The sequence below is a fragment of the Cyanistes caeruleus genome, chromosome 6, assembly GCF_971803275.1.
Source record: "Cyanistes caeruleus chromosome 6, bCyaCae1.hap1.1, whole genome shotgun sequence".
NCBI classification, from domain to species: domain Eukaryota; kingdom Metazoa; phylum Chordata; class Aves; order Passeriformes; family Paridae; genus Cyanistes; species Cyanistes caeruleus.
Genome location: NC_141706.1, coordinates 40,777,122 through 40,782,926, shown reverse-complemented (window position 1 = coordinate 40,782,926; position 5,805 = coordinate 40,777,122). Strand labels below are relative to the sequence as shown.

At 36.9% G+C, this 5,805-nt stretch overlaps 1 long non-coding RNA gene across 1 annotated transcript; it reads left to right on the top strand.

Annotated features, from left to right (window-relative positions):
* Nucleotides 1-937: 937 nt before the first annotated feature.
* LOC111930350 (uncharacterized) lies at nt 938-5,507 on the top strand. The gene is made up of 2 exons (XR_002865139.2): nt 938-1,176; nt 5,166-5,507. It is a non-coding gene; the product is annotated as an uncharacterized LOC111930350 (long non-coding RNA).
* Nucleotides 5,508-5,805: the final 298 nt, after the last annotated feature.

The following is a 5,805-nucleotide window of genomic DNA, read 5'->3' as shown; positions in this document are numbered from 1 at the left end:
ACATTTCTAAGTCCCATTTATGTTCTGAGCACCAGGTTTTTTTCTTGAATTAATTTCCATTGACATAATTTCTTGATTGCATTAACAGACCCAAAATTCAAAGACTTGTGTCTCTTCATTTTTGAAGGGGAGTTTAGAAAAAAATACTGAAGACATTTCAGTAACCTAAGCAGAAAATATTTGAAAAAAAAAATGGTGTATTCATATATAATCAAATACTTTACAGATATATATATATACACTTTCATACACAAAATCACAAAAGAAAAGGTCAAAAAACCCCAACAACAACAACAACAAAAACAAAACCCAAACAAACAACCAACCCCCCCCAAAACCCCCAAAAACCAGGAAGGGAGATGTAAATGTAACTTTTGATCCAGTTTTGTAAAATTTCTACAAAATTTGTACTTATCAGTGTGTCAAAAATATTCATTCAATATACCAGACCATAGAAGGTACCAAATAGTTCATACTCTTTTATTTTGCATACAGCATTGTGGGACCTAAGGAAACAGTATTGTAAAAGTTTCATCCCTTTAAATATAACACACCCAGCAGGTACCATGGTGATGGATGCACAGTCACCATCATCATCATCAAAGCAGAAACTTCTGGAACTAAAAATATAAGCAATTCCAGTTGGATGCAGAAGACCATGAAGGAAAAAGGGCACCTGAACAGGCTGCAAAAACCTCTTAGAAGTCTCTAGGCAGTAGTCCTTAAGTCATCACTGAGTCCACAAACTGATGTTTGCACATATAAGTCAGCCTTTCAATAAAAAAAACCCCAAAAAATAAATATGCAAAAGTGTTGGACCTTTGAGAGTGACTCAAGTGACATACAGATGGTATATTATAGATGCCAAATACCCTCACAAGATCCTTGGTCCCATGATGCAGCATGCATCTTGCTCGCTGATCTCAGCATACGTCAAAGCCTGCTGTAAGAAAGAAAACAGCAGACCAGCTTCATCTTTATCCCATTATTTTTCACATTATAATGTGCACCCCTTATGTAACCAACTAGCAACACTAAATGGGAGCAATGATGCAATTCCTAGGTCTTGCACAAAGGCACATGCAGGAAAAGGAATGAGATTGTTTGTTTAAGGTATATAAGAAGTGACACAGAAGACACAGGTCTCCCACCTTAGCTGGTTTTGTAAGAACATTGGTGAGTACCCGTGTTTATTGTTTGTGTTTCTTTTGTGTCTTGAAAACCCAACTTTAGAGGTTTATGCACATCTTCTTGCTAAGGCACCTGCATTAACAGAAACAGTGATGGGAATCTTAAAGTTTGTATTTTAGTCCAGTGTGAGAATTGCAGTCTGTTGTCTCTCTGCTCTACGTCTCTTTTTGGTGAGTATAAGCAACAAAATTACTTAAGCGTGGAAAGATAAATCAGATATATAAACTAGAAATGTGCCTGCCAAATGCTTATTATTCTACCAGAGCACCCAAATAACACCCTCTGTGTACTTGGAATGTAATTTCACCTTTAAAAGGAAGTATTCTTATCAGTCAATTGATATTTTTAAACACCATATTGTCACTGCAAAATGAAAATCACTGATGACTCTCACAAAAATTTGGTACTGGCAGAGCTATAAAAATAATCTTTCTAAGTGTTAAGCCTTGGGACATAGTGTTTATGCAGTCTAACAACAGCTCTTGTCTCAGCATAACTTATATTAAAAATCTAGAACACACTTCAAGGATTATTTTTAGTTATTTTTTTTTCCTGTCTCCATGGTTTTGCCTTTGAAATTATCTCCGAAACAATAGTACTGCATGCATATTTGTGCCCGTTATTCCAGGTACACTCAATAATATTTGAAAAGATTAAAAATACACTTGCCTTTCTGGGTTAAATGTTTTAGCTTTAGTTGCATTGGCATTGCAGGTGAAAGCCAAAAATTAAATAATAATAATAAAAAAAAGAAGTTAACCTGTTGGTAGCAACCTACCGTTTTCAGTCTTATTTCCAATCACACCGAGACAGAAAGTAGCCCTGACAATTCTGTGACTGCTCCAGCCCATTGTAAACAGGAGGTGGCAGTTCTAGTCTTTGATCCAATATGCTGCAGTGTTATAAAATGGCAGTAACTAGCTAGGGAAGACAGTTCCACAATATGCAAGCTAAATAGCTTTTCCAAGGCTAGCTGGAGCTGCTTCCCCTTTATTTTCTTTTTTGTAGAAAGCTAAAATGTGTCACACACACAGAGAAAAAAAAGAATAAAATAGAGCAGCCTTCTGACAGCTCAGAATTGGTACTGTGATAGGGACTCTAGAGCTAACTACACTGCATCCAAGGCTTTTTATTTTTCTTTCATTTCCTTTTTTTCCCCTTTTTGTTTTGAGTGTGCAAAGACATAAAGATTGTCTTTATAGGGCTTTTGTGGGAAAAAAAATCTTCTCTATTCATTCTGTCCTCTGTCCCATGCATTAGTTTCACAAATCATTCTTATCACAGAAAATGCTTTTAATTTAAAATAATAAAATTCCACTTAAAACTAGATCAATAATACACATTCCCCAATATATGACACATGAAATCTAGCAGGAGTGTCTCTAAAATCCAGTGCAGCTTATTCCACAGGCGATTATTTTTTAATTTCTGATGCCTTTCTGAAATACCACTGAATTGCTGAGAAAACATTGCTTTATCACTAAAGCAACTTCAGGATGAAACCTCCTCTGTTGGCTCTAGTTAGGGAAAGGAGAGCTTTAACCTTAATGGTAGAAAGTCCTATGACTGTAAAGACCAAGAGCAAATTGGAAAGCCTTTCACCATGGAAAGAAAATGCACAACAAGGGAGATAAAAGGCTCTTAAAGATGCAGTCTGACACCTAAGAGAAACTATATGAGCAAGCATTGTATTTACTGCCTTTTAACCCAGCTCAACGTCTGATCATGACATATACCAGAAATCACAGCAGAAATATATTACACAGTCATATAGAGAATTTTATAGAATGCCTGGAAGCTAGGTGGAGGTGAATTCTACTGAAAGCACCTGACATTCAGAATCATGCTGAGTAGCACATATCTGCAAGGTGCAAGTCTCTGGGAAGTTGTTTAATGTAATTGCCAAACAACACACTTTCTTAGGAAGAGTCTTGGGATGCCTCTTTTTTATCAAATAATTTTTGCCTTTCTGCTATTCCACCTACCATCATTTCTCTAAGTAACTTCTCTGAGCAGAACCACTGCTTTGTACTGTGGTGCATGAAACTAGGACACAATGTCATGGCCATAGATAACAAAATATCCTACTGTTCCCATCATCCAGCCCTCCAGTGGGAACTCCTGTAGTCAGAGATTCAGCAGCGTACATTAATCTTCACAGTGTTATACAAGACATCACTAACTCAATTCCCTTGAATCCTCACAATGGAGTATGTTCAATTGTAGAAAGATAAGACATGAGTCTGATGTTGTTAATCAGACAGGCACATACTCTGACATGTTTCACAATAGGAAGAGAATCCAGATCATGACTTGTAGCTATGGAAAACAATAAAAATGTTAAGGGCAGTACTGAACCAAAGAAGAAATCTGGTTATAATTGTAAAAGTGTTGTAGAGGCAGGAAAGCAGTATGGCAGTACATATCATTCTGCCAGGATCTTTCTGAGAGATTTAGGAAGCATTTAAAGGATTTTCACACAATGAAATTCAGTTTAATTACTATGTATCAGCTGAACAATGGTAACAGTCCCCAAGAGTGCCTTATGGCCAAAATCAGGTCTGCAACACTGCTTACCCTTCTTCACATTCCAACTTAGCTCTGTTTAATCACATCACGTTTGCTGAGCACTGGAGGGGCACAGTTGAGGAGGTTGGTGGTTCTTCTGATGTACAGTACCTTAGGCTGTGTTGATCTATGTTTCACTGGAGTATTTCCTAAGACACAGTATTAAAGCAGGGTAAAATCAGCACTGTGTATCTTATTTGGAGTGGACATCCATCGAACCAAACTTCTCACACAGAAGATCTCATGGTAAGAAGAGGCTGTACAAATATTCACAGATGTTCTGGGTAAAAAACAGAAAAAAATAGAGTATGACTCAGGTTCTTAAATTTCTGTTCTAAGCGGAGGTATGTGCCTTCCTGTCTGCTACAAAGATCCATCTATTTAAGGTTTTCATTTTATTGCATTAAGAAATTTTCATAGTGTCTTTTTATCCATGAAAAATAAGATCAACCCCCACCTGCACGACTCACAGGGAATGGTGTTACTTGTTCCTGAAAGAGATTTGGAGACAGAATTTGAATTTAATTTAATATGCATATGCAAAACCCAGATATCCTGGAACAATTTGAGAGTTTTTTTCCCCAGTGTTTTCACTGAAAATTATATCACTTTTGCTTATTTATCTCAAATTTCCTGGTACTGGAATCTCCATGAATCTCTGTTTCATATCCCTGACAAATGCTTGAAGATCAACGTACAGAGTTAGTCTTTTATTCTCTCCTCTCTCCCACGCCAATATCCACGCATGCAACAAGCACAGCTCTATCTCTGAGAATCCTTCATCTCAGAAGGTCAGTTAGCATTTGGGAGATCAGGGCTCAAGTTCCTGCCATGCAAGCACTGGATGCTAATTTCACACGTAGGAGCTCCACGTGGCTCGTGGTGACGCGCAGACAGCCGCGCAATTCAGCTCGGAGCAGACAAATGCAGCCAGCCCTCCAGCCAAGACACAAGAGAGTTACCTGTTCTGGGATCACACTGTGAATGTTACTCGAGGTCTAGAAGTAGTTATGAGAGCCATGTAGCCTTGTAGAGGTCCCCTGAGAGAGGAAGAAAAATGAAAGCATGGAAACTGAGGCAGACAGAGAGCAATGTGGCAGCTCAGAGGCTGAAAAGTTCTGTGGTATTGGTACCTCTCTGAGAAATAACATTTATAAAGCTCTGGTATGTAAATCATCCTGATAGTTTCAATGAGATTACTTATGAGGAAACTAAAGTGTGTGTTCGGTACCTCCTATAAGAGACAGATTACAACATACGTAGTCCACTAGATTTTTAAAGTATTTGAAAAAAGCTTAGAAAGAAATATAAAGACTTAGACACACAAACAAATTGCTAGAGCTGAAAAGCTATTCTATGTCAGCTGAGACACTGTAACTGTTCATAAAAATTCTCTTTCATTGCAGATGTGAATAAATCAAATTATTGCAATTTTGCAAGAGCAGAAGCCCACAAACTGACAAGAGAGGAGACAGGAGAAGAGGATATGAAATTGAAGAGGAAGAGACATATGCAGAGGGAAGAGAAGAAAGAAACTACCTGCCATTGACAACCAAATAATTGAGAAAAATGTAAAATATAAAATTGTGGTTTCTGGAAGCAGAGAAACAGTACTTTTAGACATGTGAAAAATACTAATCTAAACAAAAAAGTAGAAGTGGGACAGAGTTCAAGGGGTTGAAGTCTATAATCAGAGTTGGATAATCTCACAATAAACAGTACCTTTTTTCTGTCTGGCTTTTTCTCAACTCAGATTTTTAAAATGCTTTTGTAAGTATTTATAAAATGATTTTACCTTTCCTCTTCACATTAGATATGAAAAAATATGAAATTTCTGTCTTAATTTACTTACTAGGTTCTGACTTAGAATTCTATACACAGTGAGAAGATTTGTTTAATAAGTTACCAGAGATTTTTTTCTGCAAAAACATTGAAATGTCTCCTTTTTTTCTTTTATTTTTCTCTTTTTTTTTTTTTCTCTAAACCACATAGAGTCATAAAATCATTGAAGGCGGAAAAGACCACTTAAGTCATTGAGTCCAGCCA